At 41.3% G+C, this 19,448-nt stretch overlaps 1 protein-coding gene across 3 annotated transcripts in view; it reads left to right on the top strand.

The window, feature by feature from the left end:
- Nucleotides 1-19,448, top strand: part of HPCAL1 (hippocalcin like 1) — a 113,575-nt gene that overhangs the window by 43,076 nt on the left and 51,051 nt on the right. Inside the window, exon 3 of one of the 3 annotated variants that reach the window (XM_030555436.1) lies at nucleotides 2,814-2,923. The exons of the other annotated variants lie outside the window; for them this stretch is intronic. The gene's annotated coding sequence lies outside the window, so the exon portion shown is untranslated. The remainder of the gene's footprint in view (nucleotides 1-2,813; nucleotides 2,924-19,448) is intronic. 3 annotated transcript variants of the gene reach the window in all.

The raw sequence follows: 19,448 nt of genomic DNA, 5'->3' as shown, positions 1-19,448 counted from the left end.
GATTGCAAATATAAAATGCTACCACGTGTAAAGTGCTATATAAAATGATAGATAACTGTAAAATAACAGATGTGGCATTTACTTTCTTGTAATGTAATATGTAAGTTTACTATATTTGACTAGGTTTGCATCCTTACCAGTTAACTGAAGCTTCACAAAGCTGAATGTAAGCATACAGTCTTATTTACTTTGCTTTGTTTACTGGTCACATACAGCTAACTGTGCTGTGAAATTTTGCTGTGGATGTTGCTGGAATATTTTTTTGCAACTGCAATTAAGATTTGAATCTTAAATCTGCCCTGGATTCATGCTCTGGCCCAGATTGGTGAGGCGAGGGTTAGCTTATTTTATTTGTTAAGGCTAAAACTGAACAGACCACCAGCAGCATAGTGTACATTACTTTCCCCTTTATTGAAGTTGTTGGCACACTGAGAGTGCTATCCATGCTGCCCTATCATCTCTGGATCAGATGGGAGCACTGTGCTATTCTCATCTTTAAGATGTTTATTATAGATATCTAACAACATATAAAATTTAAGGAAAACAGGGCAAGGATGGCCTTATGGTTAAGGCACTGGACTGTGAATTGGGAGATCTTGGTTCAGTTTCTATCTCTGCAAGACACTTGCCATGTCACTTGGGGCAAATCACTTCATGTATTGGTGCGTCTGGTTTTTTCTGTCTGTAAGATGATGGTGATAATTCTTCCCTACCTTCCAAGGAGAAGAAGGGCAAGTGTTGAGGACACATCCATGAATGTAGTTGTCATAAACAGATAGTTAAGGGTTAATGTCTCTTTTACCTGTAAATAGTTACAAGCAGTGAACCTGGACCACCTGACCAGAGGACCAATCAGAAGACAAGATACTTTCAAATCTCAGTGGAGGGAAGTCTTTGTGTTGTGTTGTTCTCTCTGGGTTCTGAGAGTAACCAGACGTACCTACAGGCTCTCTAAGGTTCTGTTCAAATAGTAAGTACCAGTAAAAAGGCGGTTTAGTCTTGTTGTTTTTCTTTATTTGCAAATGTGTGTTTTGCTGGAAGGAGTTTAATTAGTATTTGTGCTGGGGGGAAGGCTTCTCTCTAGTGTCTATAAGCTGAAAGACCCTGTAACCTTTTACCATCTTAATTACAGAGACAACTTTTACTTTTTTCTTTCTTTTATTGGAAACTTTTCTTTTTTAAGACCTGATTGATTTTCCCCCCCTTGTTGAGGCTCAAGGGAATTGAGTCTGTACTCACCAGGGAATTGGTGAGAGACAGGGAGAGAGAAGGGAGGGGGAAAGGTGGAATTCCTCTGTTTTAGATTCACGGAGCTTGAATCTGTATTACCTCTTGGGGAGCGGAAAAGAGAAGGGGGGAAGGTGCATTTCCCTTTGTTTTAAGATTCAAGGAGTTTGAATCACAGTGATCTTCCAGGGTAACCCAGGGAGGGAGAGCCGGGAGAGGCAACGGTAGGGGAAAGGGTTTACTTTCCTTGTGTAAGATCCAGGGGGTCTGGGTCTTGGGGTCCTCTGAGAAGGTTTTGGGGTGACCAGAGCGTACTAGGCACTGCAAGTCCTGGTTGGTGGCAGTACTACAAGATCTAAGCTGGTAATTAAGCTTAGGGGGATTCATGCTGGTACCCCATCTTTAGGACGCTAAGGTTCAGATTGGGGGTTATACTATGACAGTAGTATATGAGGTGCTCCGATGCAATGGTGAGGAACATAACAGAAAATCCTATACAAAGAAGCTTCATTCAGTTGGAGCAAAACAACAATGGGTGGAAAACTTTAGAAGAAAGACACTTAAGGTTTCAATTTGGCTTGAAGCATTTCCTATTAAGAGACGAATAAAATGTTTTTAAAAAAGTCACAGTACCACTCTATTGGCGGTGGTATTCCTTTCTGTAATAAACCATACTAAGTGTTTTCCAAATAGAAAAGGAGGCATAGTCCCTGCCACAAGGAGCTCATGGTCTAAAACAGGCAGGAAACATGGAAGAGGTGCAGCCTACATATAAAGTGGTTAAGATGGTCATTGGCTACACTTTGGTAATATGTTGACACAATGGGTTTTGGAGTCATCCTCTCCCCCGAACATGCCAGTTACTCTGGACACTTTCCTCTCTACATCAGCTAGTTTTGATGCAAGCATTGTGGCACAGATGGGTCTTTGGAAGGAATTCTAACAAGAGTATTGGCCTTGTGGATTAGTTGACAGAGGCATGGCAGACAGTATTCAAGGTCTGAGAAGCTGATTCATGTAAAGATTAATCAATATTCTTGTACCCCCTGTATGAAGGGGGAGAAGGCTCTGAAAAATGACCCAGTGGCTAGTGCATTAGCCTGAGACTCAAGACCCAGATTAAATACCTTGTCCTGCCATAGGCTTCCTGTGTGATTGTAAGTAAGTCACTTAGGAGCCTAAATACCTTTCAGGTTCTGGGTCTAACTTCCACTGAAGTCTTGAGGATCTGGGTCTTAGTGTCTGTCTCTGCTTGTGTTTCCCATCTGTAAAATGGGAATAAGTACCTAAGTTAAATAGATAAGTTGGAAGTAATACAGAGGAGACAGACTCACAGAAAGGAAGGGAAGTGTAGTGCAGAAGGAGTGTGAGGTGGGGAAAGGCTACCAAGTGAGCACCCACTGGAGTGTAAGCTGTGAACTTGCAACAAAATGTGCCCATAAAGGGGCTTTCATGGCATGAAAACATCTTACAGCATCTCCTAGGGCTGGGAGATGAAGTTGGGTTTGCTGCTTCTACAGGAGGGTATTTTATTTTCTATTAAGAGGGTAGGTGATAAATCAGATTTCCAATGACTTTTTTTACAGTTTTAGCCTGTGACTGGATTGTAAATGTATGCTGGATATTTACATTTCTGAAAGAAGACCAGCGCTGTTTTGCCAGCCCTCATCAGAGTTAATTTGCAGGCCTCCAAGATGTAAGTCATTCTCTTTCCTATTATAAATTCATTGAAATGCTTAATTTTTCCTCTAGACTCTTTCTGGCTGGTGGCTGCTCACTCTAACACCCAAGCATTCACTTTACCTTTTCTCCTGCAGTTAATCTTTTCTGACCTATATTATCCTCTTGTGCAGAACAAGTCGGGGGAGGGGATGGAGATGTGTTTAGAGAAGCAACCATCCACCTATTATTCATGTTGATTGGACAGTTCTTAAAGGGCAGACTTCTTTCATGCCGTCTAAAGTAGTCCATCTAGGAAAGGGCTGAGCACATGAAATTGTTGGCAGAGCAACCTACCGCCAGCTCACTTGGTTTGTTAAAGCTTATTCAATTTTGCTTTTTACTTTTAACTGTTTAATGATGACCATTTTAATCTGGCTCAGTATGTGTGCTGAACAAAAATATTTAGCTATTGGTTCATCTCTGCTGCAGGTAGATAAGAGTATTTACAAGGGGAGCATCGTAATTTTTCTTAACAACATTTTGGCCTCCAGTGAATTGACTGACTTCACAGATTGTGTTTTAATCATTTATTTAATGACATTTTAAACTACTTGCCCCCCTTTTGTAATCAGCTGCTGCCTGGTACTCCTGGATACTATATTAACTGTTCTTGGGATGTAGTAAACACTAAAGCAGTGGAGGCAACGCATTAATGTGTTAGTAAGTAGGATCCTTTTCTTCACTAGTGTTTTTTCCATAACATGTTATGCTATAGCTGCTCTACTGTCAGAGTGACTAGACACTCATGAGGCCGGCTTCACTATTTTGTCATCATCTTCATTATTTTACAGTGCCCACAGCATCCCAAGCAAGTCACAGGAAATAGATATAAGATAGATCTCTACCTTGACAAGCTTTCAGTCTGGGACCCTGATCCCACAAATATGGGCACATACAGCGAAGTGCATGTTTCTAAACAGTCCTCATTCATCATGAATTATCACATTACTACTTTACATGTCTGAGTACTCATGATAATGCTCTGTGCATCCGTAAGCATTTAAGGGATTGTGGCCTATGTGTTTCCCTTGATAGATGAGTTATAACCTACAGCAGGCAGAAAGGGGTGAATCAGGATGTTCTAGAAGTTTGATTATAAAGGTAAGTCTTGATGATCCCATTGTTCAGGGTTTTTTATAAGTGTAAACAAGTTTTGCCGGTGATGTCACCAGTGAGTGAGTTTTCAGGAATGTGTTTTGTCAGGCAAGGGCTGAGCAATTAGCTTTTGAAAAGTGGCCCAAGCATAATGTGCCACATGAAAGACGCCGTGGTGACATTCATGAGGGAAAGCAATGTGGTGTTGAGGCTAGTTGTGTTGGTGCAGTGGACAGGGCCAAGGGAAGGAGAATAAAGAGGATAGGAGAATAGAGAGAGAGAAGCAAGGGATGTATGATGTAGGGTCTTGAAAACTAGGACAAGAAGTTTGAATTTCACATGCAGCAGAATGAGGGGCCAGTAAAGTGATGCAAAAACCGAGTGGACGTACTAGGAAGCAATGGACCGGAGATTATTTTGGCAACAGCATTCAAGTCAATATTGCTTCTGAACGGACCAGTCAGGCCTTAATAATATAACGTTTGGTTAAATATCAAGGGTGTACTATTTAGTTACTATCTAAGTGATAGCAGCAAAGACTCCTGTGGCACCTTATAGACTAACAGATGTTTTGGAGCATGAGGTTTCGTGAGTGACTACCCACTTCGTCGGATGCATGTCATCCGCATCCGACGAAGTGGGTATTCACCCACGAAAGCTCATGCTCCAAAACGTCTGTTAATCTATAAGGTGCCACAGGACTCTTTGCTGCTTTTACAGATCCGGACTAACACGGCTACCCCTCAGATGCTATCTTAAGTGATGAGATTTTTATATATCTGAATTCTATAGTGTTCAATGAATAAGGTATTTGGTATCTTACCACAGCACCCTTTAGAATTCATTTTGTATTCTTTCAGAGGGTCCAAGTGTGAAGATTAATTTGAGGGAAAAAAAACCACAATGTTTCTAAGATACTGTCTATTATTTGCTGTTATAAATGCCATGTAAAGCCACATTTTAAGGAAGAAACAATATTTTTCCTTTTTTACTGTATAGAAAAATGTCATTTAATTAGAAAATATGTGATTCTATTTGCTGCAATGTAAATTTAGCTGTTAGTTCCCTCTGGAGTTCCTCACAGTCTTTGCTAGTCTTGGTTAACCAAATAATTTTATCTTCTGCAAATGTTGCCCCCTTGTTGGTCATCCCTCCTCTTGTAGAAAATTTAAAAAATATTATAAATGGAACCATTCAGAAGTATTACATTAAAGATGCATAAAATGATGTACAGTTGTTGCAACAATTCCCTTCTTCCATAAACAGAAGTCCATCTGCTAACTACTATAGCTGGTTTGGGCTATCAGCAAATCTTATTAGGTCAGAAATGTCTTTAATACAATGTAAAAAAATTTAGTTCAAAGGATTCTCTTTATAGCTACATTAAGAGTATTGTGTACACATGTACACACACACACACACACTTCTACCTCGATATAACGCTGTTGTCAGGAGCCAAAAATTCTTACCGCGTTATAGGTGAAACCGCGTTATATCGAACTTGATTTGATCCGCTGGAGCATGCAGCCCCGACCCTGTGGAGCACTGCTTTACCGTGTTATATCCGAATTGGCGTTATATTGGGGTAGAGGTGTATATATAAAAATAAATAAAAAGAGCTTGGAAGATTTGCACTCCCTTTGTCTGTTCAGCAATTCAGATACCAGGACTCTTCGATAGCCTGTAACTTGGCAAGTCGAATTTTTAAAACCAGGTAACTAGGCAAGTGTTGGGCTGAGTCTGACTTCCTGCTTGACTTTGTTTTATTTTACCTTATCCTCTCTCATAAGTTCTCTCTAGAACATGGATTGAATTGTTTGTACCTGAGTCTCTTGTTTGTGCCTTGGTTTGGTTGCTGGATACCATAGTCAGACATAAATAATAAATATCTGGGTATACAGGATGCCCGTCAGCCACTAAGAGTAGTCAGATAAGAAAGGAAGAGATGGAGCACTTCACTGCTGTCTCACTGGGCTCTTCCAGGTCCCTCATTTGAGCAGGAAAACTGAAACTGCTCCTGCCCAATCCCCACCCTCTCAATGTTTTTCATTTCCTGCCTAGCAGTAGCAGTGAATGTTGGCTCCTCCTCGTGATGTGACAGCAGTATGAAGTATGGGGTGTAAGTAAGGAGAGAAAATCCAAGAGGACTCTTGGGGAAGCAGCCAATCAGGTGGATACTGTGCAAGCTGTCGGTGGGGGAAGCACGTTCAGTATTCCAGTTTTGAACTATGGGATTGATCCTTTAAGCCCTCTGCAAAGGTGGAATTCCACTAGTCTCAGTGGGAGATCTGTATGTGGTAGGTCTAGAAGAAAGGAAGATGTAGGTTAGTGCTCTAACCATTGTGACAACTTGGCAACCTAATTTCAATTCCCTGCTAGCCACAGGCTTCTTCTGACCTTGGGCAAATCACCTGGTCTCTCTGTCCCTCAATTCCTCATCTGTGAAATGGAGATAATAGCACTTCTTACTTCACAGGGCCATTGTGAAGAGAAATATATTAAAGATCATGAAGTGCTCTGATACTGTGTCAATATAAGGCTGGCTTAGTAGCTAAGGTAGGTAGATTGATTTATAACCATAATTCAAAAGATCCAAATATTCCTTTAATGGGAGTAGGTGCAATACTAGTCTTCATCCTCTTCCTAGCCCTCCCTCATGGAACCATAAACTTTGGGTGTCAGAGTGCATTCATTATGATTAAGCTGGGAAATGCCTCCTATATGTGGTGCTTTCAAGTGTAAACATCCTTCTTTGTAAACAGTGATTAAAAAACAGAGTGGTTAGGAGTGATATGAATGAAGCCAAGAGCGGGGGATCTAGAAAAACAGATTGTGTAAAATTGTTACAAGTATAAGTGCAGCATTCCACATATTACTGAGGCTCTGTGTCTGTCATGGAAGTCACAGATTCCATGACTTTCTGGGACTTCTGCAGCGGCTCATGTGGCTGATGCCAGAGCTGCTCAAGCAGCTGACCCGAGGGACCACCTGAGCAGCGGTCCCGGGGGCAGCCGGAGCAGCCACTGCTTGGCGGCCTCTGGCAGCTGGAGCAACTGGCACCAGTTCCCCCTCAACAGTGGCCCCTGAACAGTGGCCCCCCGGGGCACCCTCCCTCTCGAGCAGCAGCTCCATGGTTCCCTTTCTCCCCCACCCCCCAGTCCTTCCCCAGAAGCACACCCAGGGCAGCCACTGCTCAGGAGCCCCCATCGCTGGCACTGCTGGCCCCCGCCCCCTAGTAACAGCCTTACAGGGTACTCCCTCCAACAGCCCCCCCCCCCCAAAGATTTAGTCAGCGCTATTTATAGTATGTCATGTAGAGGTTACAAGCTGTGAAATTTTGTTTATTAAAAATACCCAGGACTAAATCATAGTCTTAGATATTTATGCATGTCTGACTGTTGCACACTGAAGATGGGGAAAGAGTACGAGTATCTTTTTTTTGTAAATGTGGAATAAGATGCTCCAATTGCCTTCTTTTTAATAGAATCACAATTTTACCCCTCTTTCAGTAGATGCTTTGTTTAGAGACAAGACACATCTCTTGTCTTTGGTCTTCTGCTTTGGAAGTTGGTGGAAAAATGTATTTGTTGGTCGTAGGGTTTAAGAGCTTGAAGAGACATTATATTCAGTGATGTGCATTTCAGTCTGGCATTTCCTTGACTCTTGCAGTTTGTTCTATGATCACTTTTTACCTCGTCTTCCTGGGTGCAAATTAGTTACATTTGTAGCTCACAAATGGAGACCTTTGTTTATATATATAATTCATTCAGAACCACAGAATTGTTCATTAGTTAATCTGAAGAAATGTGTTGTAAAATGGGCTAGTGGGGAATGCAGTGTGAAGTGACCAAACATGCTGTGGTTTATTTTAGATATTGCAGGGAAGGTACCTTATGGTGAGCCTGATGTAGAAGATTCCAAAGAAAAAGTGATGTACTTATTGTCACTCTAGGAGAGCGTACTTGTGCATCCCTTCTGGTGTACCCTGGCTGATGAAGCCTTAGTCTGAGAAAGTAAATTGCTTGGGTAAACACAAACTGTGTCTGTGTATTGTAGCTGGGCAGTAAATCTCCAACTGCGTTCCTTGCTTTCTCATAAGCACCACCCTCATGCGCGTGTGATTAACAGGAGCGTTCCACAGGAAGTGGCTCTTATCTAGTCAGAAGGCAAGCTGACAGTCTTTCTGGGGAGTTCATTTTGGACATATGCTGGATGCATTTCTATGGTTTGCCTCAAGCAGTCTGGCATTTGAACACAGATCTCGTTGTGAATGCAAATTCATACTCCTATTTTTAGATCATACTTCGGCTTTTGTTAGCGGACTAATGGAATGTTGAAGAGTTGCTTCAATGTTTGTTTTAAAGCAGCAAAACAGTATTGGAGCAGAAATTCTCATTCTCTTGATACTGCTAAAATATGATTGAAAGCCAAGATTTTAAAGATTCTTAAACTAGTTTGCCCAGAGCCCCTCCACCCCGGGAGGGAATCCAAGCTGGTGCCTTTGCAGCAGGGCCAGTCCCCTGTGGGATGCTGCTGCAAAATAGAAACAAGTGTGTCAATAAAAAGTAAGAATATTCTGAACTGTTACTGAATTACATTCAGCTACTTTAATTTATAAGAATTTATTTTATGATTTGGTTCCTTCTGATTTTCATCAGGAACCATCTGTCAATTTATAGAGTCTGATTAGCTGACAAGTACCATTTTGTTATATTTTGACTTCTGAAATAAATGAAGCTGAAAGATATTTCCCACTTCTTCCTCCGACGTGATGTAAACCAAGGTGGAAACTGATCACTTCCATTTTTAGCTCCCACCCTGTTACAAATTGCCTTCATATTTCTGCAAAATATGCTTCAGGTTGGCAAAGTTAGTGGAAGGAGAGATGCTTCTGTTAAAAGACTCTGGGATAGCTTCAAGTCCTACGTAGCCTTCTGGGGGCACTGGAAGGAGGGATCCATTGTCATTACATGTGCTTCTTTTGAGAGCTCTCCTGTGTTCACTTGGTCTGCAGGTGCCTATGAAGCCTTCCCTGAGGGAAGCAAGTTTGTTTGAGTGGGTAGCACATTGTATGCTGGCATCCCTTCCAGCTAATGGCGATACAAATTCCAGGTAATGATAAGGAATCATGCTTAGACCAAATAGCAAGCAGAGCTGGAAGCTGGATCACTGCTGAAGATTCTTGTTTCATAAGGAGAGAAGCAGATACTCCGTTACAGGCAGCAGATCTCCCAGGCTACAGTAGTAGGCAAAGTAGCAAATTAAACCTGAAGATTGTATCAACAGGGATTCAGACATTTCTAGGGATTTAGGCATTTGCCATGGTCAAGAGGAAAATAGTTTCCTGACCAAAGAAACGATTGAGATAGTACTTCCCATACTCCTTAAAAAGAAGTTGTGTATGCCCTTTGTGAATAGCTTTGTTTGATGTGTAAGTGCTGGAATTATTAATATTGATACACCTCTACCTCAATATAATGCCACCCGATATAACATGAATTTGGATATAACGTGGCAAAGCAGCACTCTGCGGGGGCGGGGCTGCGCACTCCGTGGATCAAAGCAAGTTCGATATAACGTGGTTTCACCTATAACGCGGTAAGATTTTTTTGGCTCTTGAGGATAGCGTTATATCGAGATAGAGGTGTATGGGAAACCACCAAACACTAAATTAACCATAAATTTCCTAAAGACCAAATGATATTTATGTACTTGCTCTAAGCATGTCTAAAAGGCCTCACTAATAATGAGTTTACTATATCGAAACAGTAACAAAACACTTCTAAGTATTTGGTCAAACGGGCTAAACCCAGGGGTGCTTAGAGTCGTATTGGTCAGCTCCAGTATGGTCAGGCAGCTATTAGCAACGAACCCTTTAGAATTTACTTTTTATACCCTATAACAAAGGATGTCCTTGCCAGTGACTGACTTCAGCTAAAAAACAATCTGACACAGTTCACCCTTATTTCCAGTCTTAATTCAGATAAGATTTACAACCTCCTGTCTTCCCAAGGCCTTTCTCCCCCTCCTTCTTGCTGTCCAACAGTTTTCACATTGCACCTGAGTTCACATAGGCTTCAACATTGGTGTGTGGGTTGGGAAAGAGCCATGTGGGCTCCTTTTAAGACAGATTCTCTTTATTTAATTTAAAACCATCTGCAGTCACCCCTGTTGGGCACAGGCCTTTTTAGAACCTTCCCCATCTCGTTAGTTATTCTTTAAAGCAGACATCCTCCCTACTTTATTCCTTCTGGCCTTAGAAGTTATTATTTTCAAGGCCTTCTTTCTGCTTGCTAGTCAGGGTCTTTCTTTATAATACATATATATTTCCTTTACCAAATTTAAGAGAATGTTAATTCTTTAATTTTATACTTTCCCACAGTAAGTGAGTGTAATATGCATAAAAGCCGTTGGATTGACAGGCCTTTAATTCAAGTCTTCTGTCCAAGAAGGAACACCATGAAAGGATTCTTATTTTTTTCCAGATCGGAACCTGCAGAGATGAAAAGGTCAGTTTCTACCTGCATGTAGTATTTGGCTTCATTGCTGAGACTACCATTGAGTGCCAGTTCTGTCTGTGATGTGATGTTCATCTCTAATGTTGAATGGGCCTTGGAGAGTAGCTGATAACATACAGACAAGGCTACAGGTCAGAATTGAAACTGTATTGTAGTACTATTTTGTGGAATGTCTCCGGCATAGCAGAGGACCTAATGCTGTGCAAGCCAGTGTTTTATTGCAGCTAATACTCATTTTTGTAGTACACTCAGTAAAAATGGTTACTAGGATTTTCATTTGTATTATGACCAAACCCCTTAGCTTCACAAATAGAGTTTATACACTACACAGATCCATAAATGCAAGAAAAATCTAATGAAAATGTGGAAAAACAACTGTGTTGTCTGTCTACATTGGGATATAAGCACCTGTCCACATACTAGGATAAAAGGTATTTTTTTAACCATAGTGTAGATGGGTCTAGTTGTATTTTAACTTGTAATAGCTGGTCAAGGTGAGCCCTTGGCTCCTTCTTAGGCTACAATGCAAACAGCTAGTATATTTTTAAAATACAGCTTACCCTATTTACATTAGGATTTTAAAGTGTGTTAGCTAACCTGTTTTTAAAGTGCACCTTTTATGCTAGTGTGGACAGGCCGCAAGGGTTTTCCTAGAGTAGGACTTTTATCCTGGATAACCAGCTACTTCAGCTTCCAGCTATCTCTGTCTCTACAGATTCTCATATTGACCTCCATCTCCATACTGCTGGAGACAGGGTTTCTGTGTGTCTAGAAGATATGCATCAGCAGTCTTATCTTGCACAATTCCATAAGGACACTGCTAAATTTATTCTTTTAAAAGCAAAAACCAGTAGCTAGATGCCAAAAAATCAAAGTGGATGCCATTTTAGGGCTGCAAATTTTAATAGGTCAGGATTGTCTTGTTGTGGTGGTGGTGTTATTCTCACAGCAATACTAACTTGCCCACACTGCCAAAGTAGTATACAGTATTTATTATCTTAGGTATTCATGCATACTTTTCACTAACTTGAAAGAGCATAGCCATTAATTAGACTTACAGTTTCTAGGTTGTCTGAAATGTTCGTGCCTGTTCTAATAATGTCTACATAAATGACCTCTTCTGACACTGATTTTCAGTTTAAACAGAATTTAGTACAGGTTGGATTACTGCAGAAAGGATTTATTTTACTTGGGCTCACTGCAACAAGTGGCTGAAAAGGGAATATTTAAGCCTGTACCATACATGTCCTGAACATGTAGTTATTGTGTCCATTTGTTGGAAGAATTTGCGTATCAGAAACTTCTTTGCCACTTGAACATTTCATATTTTAGTGCAAAAATCTTACTGCATTAGGAGTAAAGAAAAGCCAAAATTCGAAACCAGCAAACTTTTAGGAAGTCTTGGGCGCTTAGCACTGAGCTGTCTTGGGACTTCCCTTTGTTTTTAACTTTGAAAAGTCATACTAGAAGTTCCCATGAAAGCAACATACACACTCGCATCCGGCAAGTCATGCAGCTGACTCCTGAGTCTGTCTAGGAGCAACAGATTGGTACAGTTTCCAAAATCTGACCTTTTCTTTCTGCTCTCACATCTAAAAATGTATCTTGAGTACTCCACTTTCATCTTGACTGCTGCAGCCACCTCCTCTGTGATGCACATCACCTTGTCCTGATCCCTTGAAAATGTTGCTGCTTGGATCATTTTCTTTTTCCTGTTGTTCTGACCTCGCAGCCTCCTCTCTTTGGAAGTCTTCATTGTTTCATCACATCAAGTTCAAGCTTCTTTCCCTCCCCTTCAGAGCCTCAGACTGCTCTGCCCCTTCCTACTTGTCCTGTCTTGTCTCTTACTTGACACCCACATACATCTGGAACTCTGCCACATGCATTCATTGCCACCAAAAATTTAGCCAAAAAAAAAAAAAAGAGATTGGTCATTTATATGGATAACAAGACTATCCAGAGTTATAATTAATGATGATTGAAATTTTCAACTTGTAAGAGATCAGAATGAGACTTAATAATGTAAAGGGCTGATTATCCCACATCTGCCTACCGTGGAGTTCTTATGTCATCTTCCAAAGCTTCTGGTTCTGGCCAGTGTCAGAGACAGGATACTGAACTAGTTGGACCTGAGATCTGATCTAGTATGGCAATTCCTATGTTCCATGCTCCCTGCCTTCGGTCCTGCAATTGATGCCAGCCTGTTTGCTCTACCTTTTTGTGAGCTTGTCCCACAGTTATCTGTGCTTTCTTCCATGCTGTCCCCTTATACATGGAACATCCTCCTTGAATTAACCCTTTCTCTTCCAGATCCCTCCGCAAGACCCACACCTGATACCTGCAACAACTCTGCAGATGTTTGGTCATGCATCAGTGGGGACAGCAGATCTTTGTATTTAAAAAAAACATAAACAAAAAAAGTACCTTCCGGAACCTTCAGGTTGTTCTGTAGATAGTCATACAATCTAATTATTATGAATCTCTTCCCTTCTCTTGTCTCTAATTAGACTGTAAACTGTTTGGGCCCAAGACTGTCTGTTACTGTGTCTATTGTACAAGGTGCTGTACATACACAATCAGATCTGGGGCCTCCAAGCTCTGCTTCCATGTAAACAAGACTCCCTCTTGTTCCCCTACCGTATGTTTGAGTATGGTATAACTCTAACCTCTGTGGGGGAGAAGATACATCATCAGTCCAGCCCAGTGCCACCATTCAAGCTGTGTAATAAAACAATCTGCAGTGCTCTAACTGAATGTGAAAGAGGGGCAAATACAGCACCCTTGGGGTAGTGGCTGTCTGTAGTGTGTGTGTTTAGGGGTTACTTGCTGTGTACTGAGCTTGTTTGTCTGGTTGTTTGAAGGACTGTGTGCTGTGGCTGGCAGTTGGAAGCAGTCACCCAAGAGTTCTGAAAGAACTCAAATGTGAAGTTGCAGAACTACTAACTATGGTTTGTAACCTGTCCTTTAAATCAGCTTCTGTACCCAGTGACTGGAAGATAGCTAATATAACGCCAATATTTAAAAAGGGCTCTAGAGGTGATCCCAGTAATTACAGACCGATAAGTCTAACGTCGGTACCAGGCAAACTAGTTGAAACAATAGTAAAGAATAAAATTGTCAGACACATAGAAGAATATAAATTGTTAGGCAAAAGTCAACATAGTTTCTGTAAAGGGAAATCATGTTTTACTAATCTATTAGAGTGCTTTGAAGGGGTCAACAAACGTGGACGAGGGGGATCCAGTGGACACAGTGTACTTAGATTTTCAGAAAGCCTTTGACAAGGTCCCTCACCAAAGGTGCTTACGTAAATTAAGTTGTCATGGGATAAGAGGAAAGGTCCTTTCATGGATTGAGAACTGGTTAAAAGACAGGGAACAAAGGATAGGAATAAATGGTAAATTCTGAGACTGGAGAGAGGTAACTAGTGGTGTTCCCCAAGGGTCAGTCCTAGGACCAATCCTGTTCAACTTATTCATAAATGATCTGGAGAAAGGGGTAAAAAGTGAGGTGGCAAAGTTTGCAAATACTAAACTGCTCAAGATAGTTAAAATCAAAGCAGACTGTGACGAACTTCAAAAAGATCTCACAAAACTAAGTGGTTGGGCAACAAAATGGCAAATGAAATTTCATGTGGATAAATGTAAAGTAATGCACATTGGGAAAAATAACCCCAACTATACATACAATATGATGGGGGGTAATTTAGCTACAGTGAATCAGAAAGAAGACCTTGGAGTCATCGTGGATAGTTCTCTGAAGATAGATGTCCATGCAGTGTGCAGAGACAGTCAAAAAAGCAAACAGGATGTTAGGAATCAATAAAAAAGGGATAGAGAATAAGACGGAGAATATCTTATTGCCTTTATATAAATTGATGGTACGCCCACATCTTGAATACTGCACACAGATGTGGTCTCCTCATCTCAAAAAAGATATACTGGCACTAGAAAAGATTCAGAGAAGGGCAACTAAAATGATTAGGGGTTTGGAACAGGTCCCATATGAGTAGAGATTAAAGAAGCTAGGACTTTTCAGCTTGGAAAAGAGGAGACTAAGGGGGGATATGATAGAGGTATATAAAATCATGAGTGATGTGGAGAAAGTAGATAAAGAAAAGTTATTTACTTATTCCCATAATACAAGAACTAGGGGTCACCAAATTAAATTAATGGGCAGCAGGTTTAAAACAAATAAAAGGAAGTTCTTCACACAGCGCACAGTCCACTTGTGGAACTCCTTGCCTGAGGAGGTTGTGAAGACTAGAACTATAACAGCATTTAAAAGAGAACTGGATAAATTCATGGAGGTTAAGTCCATTAATGGCTATTAGCCAGGATGGGTAAGGAATGATGTCCCTGACCTTTGTTTGTCAGAGGGTGGTGATGGATGGCAGGAGAGAGATCACTTGATCATTACCTGTTAGGTTCACTCCCTCTGGGGCACTTGGCATTGGCCACTGTTGGTGGACAGGATACTGGGCTAGATGGACCTTTGGTCTGACCCAGTACAGCTGTTCTTATGTTCTTGTGAATGTAAAACTTAATTATATTTAGCATATGTTGTGAATCTTTTTTTCAGTCGGAGGAGATGGGGGAAACCTGAGCTGAGGCCTTAAAGCATCCACTATTTTTGCTAAATATGTACACTAGTACATTTCCTCTTCATGCCTTCTTTTTAAGGCTAGCCCTGTTTTTTGCAGTTCATGCTACAGCAGATGCAAATGGCTCAGCTGTAGAAGCAACAGCTGCTTTTTTTATTTTCAGTATAGCCTACTTTTTCTGGAGGGAAGCCAAGTGACATGTTTTCACAACACTACGTCAAGTAATGATCTATGCATCTCATACCTTTGCTTGATAGGCTCATTTTTCATCAGTGCAGGGATCTTGAGCGGCTTTTTTACCAGTGCTTGGTGTAGGGTCTTCTCTCCCCCTCACGCCCGCTTCCCCCATTCTTAAGATGTTGGAAGAGCTTTAAGTATAAAAAACAGTATAGGTTGGGGGAGGGGAATGAGTAGGTTTGTTTGTAGTTTATTTTTAGATCTTTGAAAAGTAAAAACAAAACTCTTTTTGCTACTCTCCAGCTCTTGCCTCCACTTCCTGGAGCAGACACACAGCAGACAGCCTCTCAGCTAGAATCATGGTGAGACTGTCATAACAAGGGGAACTTTCCTCTTGCCTCCCATCCAGCTCCAGCTGATGTTAGGGTTTGACTGGAGCTGGCTGCAGCATGCTTCCAGCTGCTGCCATAATGTGACCATCTCTCTAACTTCATTTCCATGCCTAGGGGAGAGAAGTGACTTTTTCTCTCTGCCCACCTGGCTTGGGGAACCCCAGCAGGAATATGGGGAATGGTTGGTTGTATCTGCCTCTAAACCACTAGCATTCTCCTCTCCTAAGCAGGCTGGTCCCTAGAATGTGATGGTGCTGCCTAGATGTCCTGGTTCTGCTTGCTCCTTTGTAAGCACCGTCATGAGAGATAAGGAGCTAGGCTGCCCCCCACCCCCCCACTGCTCGGTGAGGCTGGAAATGGGGGTGTCCAGTGAAGAGGCAGACTCATCTAGCCATTCCCCTCCCTCTCACTTTTGGGTGAGGGTGCCAGATGGGAAATAGTGAGAGCGTATTGCTTTTTCCTGGGGGTGGATTGGGAGATAGCTTCCCCCCCTTCCCTCCCCTCCACCCTTTTCCCACTCCACCCCAGCAGCAAATCAGCTGTGATCTGGCCTCCCAAAACTGGAGGAATGGGGATAGCTCCACTACTGTGACAGGTCTCAGCGAAGACACTGCTTTACTTCCCAGGGTCACTAGCACAGTAACTTCAGCTGCCTCTAACCAGGAGGTGAAGACAGGGACTGTAGATTAACAAAAATGATCTAGAAATAAAGGGTGCAGGAGTTTGGGCTTTTACCCTGCAAGCCCTACCAAAACTTTAACTATAGAGTTGTGATATTGTGTCAACCTTTAATACTTGCCGTCATCTAGCATCTACCATCCTGAATATCCGAAACTGCTTTACAAACCTATTTTGCATAATATACAACACATGAAATATTACACTATTGTGTGTGCATAACTATTATATATACACGAGACAGAACACACACAATGTTGTCACTCATGCCAGTAAAGCCTTCATTCTGTGGCACCATTGATCATATATATTTGCATTGCATATATACTGTTATGCATAGATAGATATCCCACATGGCGTGTATATACTAGAATGAGTGAGTATAGGTACATGCTTTATCGGCATGAGTTTGGAATGAGCGTGCGTGTGTGCGTAATTATATATATATAATATATTTTTTATAAAAACAGAAAAATACCAGAAGAGCACATGGATTTTTGGACCTGATCATTTGCACATGAGTGAATTTTATATCATTTATTAGCCCAGGCAAAAAATATTGCTCCTCCTGGAACTCAGATGCATAAATTTGTGGAGGAAAGGAAGAATCGTTTGTGTGATTGATGGTTTTACAGCCTAAAAACCAAGCAAGCCACAGTCCTCTGGAAGGTATTCAGGGGTTTGGAATGTTATAAGAAATTATGGATTAGTGGATAGAGTAAAGGTGAGGCAATCAAAGTTACATAACTGTTATATATCACATGGATGTCACGATCACATACATGTATATAATTACTTCATCAGCACTATAATTCAGCTGCTCCTATGGAGAAACAGAGCTAGTGTTAAATGGCCTAGTCCTGCAAATATTTATTCACATTAGTAACTTTAATCTTGTGGGCAATGGGACTTAGGTAAGTAAAGTTACTTGTGTGTGGTTGCAGGTCAGGCCCTACCAATATTCAGACATACAACCTACAGTAGAACCTCAGAGTTGTGAACACCTTAGGAATGGAGGTTGTTTGTAAATCTGAAGTGTTCGTAACTCTGAACAAAACATTATGGCTGTTCTTTCAAAAGCTTATAACTGAACATTGACTTAATACAGCTTTGAAACTTTACTGTGCAGAAAAAAATGCTACTTTTGACCATCTTAATTTAAATGAAACAAGCACAGAAAGTTTCCTTACCTTGTCAAATCTTTCCCTTTATTTTTTTGGTAGCTCACATTTAACAGTTTTGTCCTGCATTTGCACTTTTTTTTTTTCTTTCTTTTTTTTTTTAAATCTCCTGCTACCTGATTGCATACTTCTGTTTTCAAATGAGGTGTGTGGTTGACTGGTCAGTTCGTAACTCTGGTGTTCATAACTCTGAGGTTTTACTGTAACAGTGTCAGACAGGAAGTGAAGCATACTGTATCTGATGAAACTACAGGGGAAACTAATTCAGGCAGAAAGTAATTACCCAGTTCAGATGGGGCACAATTACTGGTGCCCCATATCTTGTAAAATGTATCGCCAAAAGAGCACCTTTCTCTCCTTTTGTACAATAATGGTACAGTCTTATTTAGTAAGGCATTTCTTAGATATAACATTGAATGCAGAACAGGTTAAATTGAAAACTTATATGATGAGATTGCCTAAAATGGCATGTGGCCCATCAGTGACTGCTAGTAACAAATATTCACCACAGCCAGAGATGGGACACTAGATGGGGAGGGCTCTGAATTACTACAGCAAAATCTTTCCCAGGAGTCTGACTGATGGGTCTTGCTGACATACTCAGGGTTCAACTGATGGCCAAATTTGAGGTTAGGAAGGCATTTTCCCCAGGTCAGATTAGCAGAGACCCTGAGTGGGGAGCAGGGGGTCGCCTTCCTCTGCAGTAGGAGGCACGAGTCACTTGTTGGTTTAAACTTGACTAAATGGTGGATTCTCTGTAACTAGAAGTCTTTAAAGCGTGATTTGAGGACTGCAGGAACTCAGCCAGAGGTTAGTCGTCTATTACAGGAGAGGGCAGGTGAGGTTCTGTGGCCTGCAATGAGTAGGAGGTCAGACTAGATGATCTCAATGGTCCCTTCTGGCCTTAAATTCTATGATATCTATAACAAAGCTGCAATTCACACAGTAGATAATTTTTGTTAAAGAATACTCTGTTTACAGGAAAGTGTTTCCCTTGTTAAAAGTCTTATCCTGAATTCTCCTGAGTGTGGTGTGCCCTACTAAACCCAGATGAAATACAAGTTTTTTTTACTTGTGTGAACATTTGTGCAAGAGAGATCAGTTTGTCTGTCTATCTAAAAAAATAAAAATCCTCCCAGATATATTTGGTTACATAATTGTAAATATGTGCAAATAAAATGGTTGTAATAATTATAAAAACAGGCTGTCAAATGCAGTGAAACACTATATATAGATTTAATATGTTCTTGTACATCAGGCTGCAATTTCTCCACCTGAGTCCAGTATCCTGTCTCTGATAAGATGTGTCTACACTGCAGTTAAACACCCACTGCTGGCCTGTGCCAGCTGACTCGGGTTCACAGGGCTCAGACCAAGGGATTTGTTAGTTGCAGTGTAGATGTTCAGGCTTGGGCTGCAGCCTGACCTTGGGGACCCTTCCACCTCTCAGGGTCCTAGAGCCTGGCTCCAGCCCAAGTCCAAATGTCTACACTGCAGTTAAACAGCCTCTTAGTTCAAGCCCAGAGAGCCCAAATCAGCTGGCATAGCCCAGCCACAGCTTTTTAAGGCAGCATTGACATGTCTATAGTGACCAGTGGCACATTCTTCAGAGGAAGGTGCCAGAAACTCTGCAATAGACAGTTATAGGATAACGGGCTAAGAGTTTTTTCCTAATCCTCATTAATTACAGGTTGCATTTCATGTTTCGCTGATCCACCAGTGAGTGGTATACTCACTATATGTTGTAATGGTCTTTTTTGTATCCCATGTTAACCACTTTTTAAAAAGTAATTTGAGCCTAACTAAGCTCTGTTCCTGCCCTGGATCATTATATCACATCAGTCCTTAGTGTGTG

This window comes from Gopherus evgoodei, chromosome 3, assembly GCF_007399415.2.
Source record: "Gopherus evgoodei ecotype Sinaloan lineage chromosome 3, rGopEvg1_v1.p, whole genome shotgun sequence".
NCBI classification, from domain to species: Eukaryota; Metazoa; Chordata; order Testudines; family Testudinidae; genus Gopherus; species Gopherus evgoodei.
This window is presented reverse-complemented; position numbering and strand designations above follow the sequence as displayed.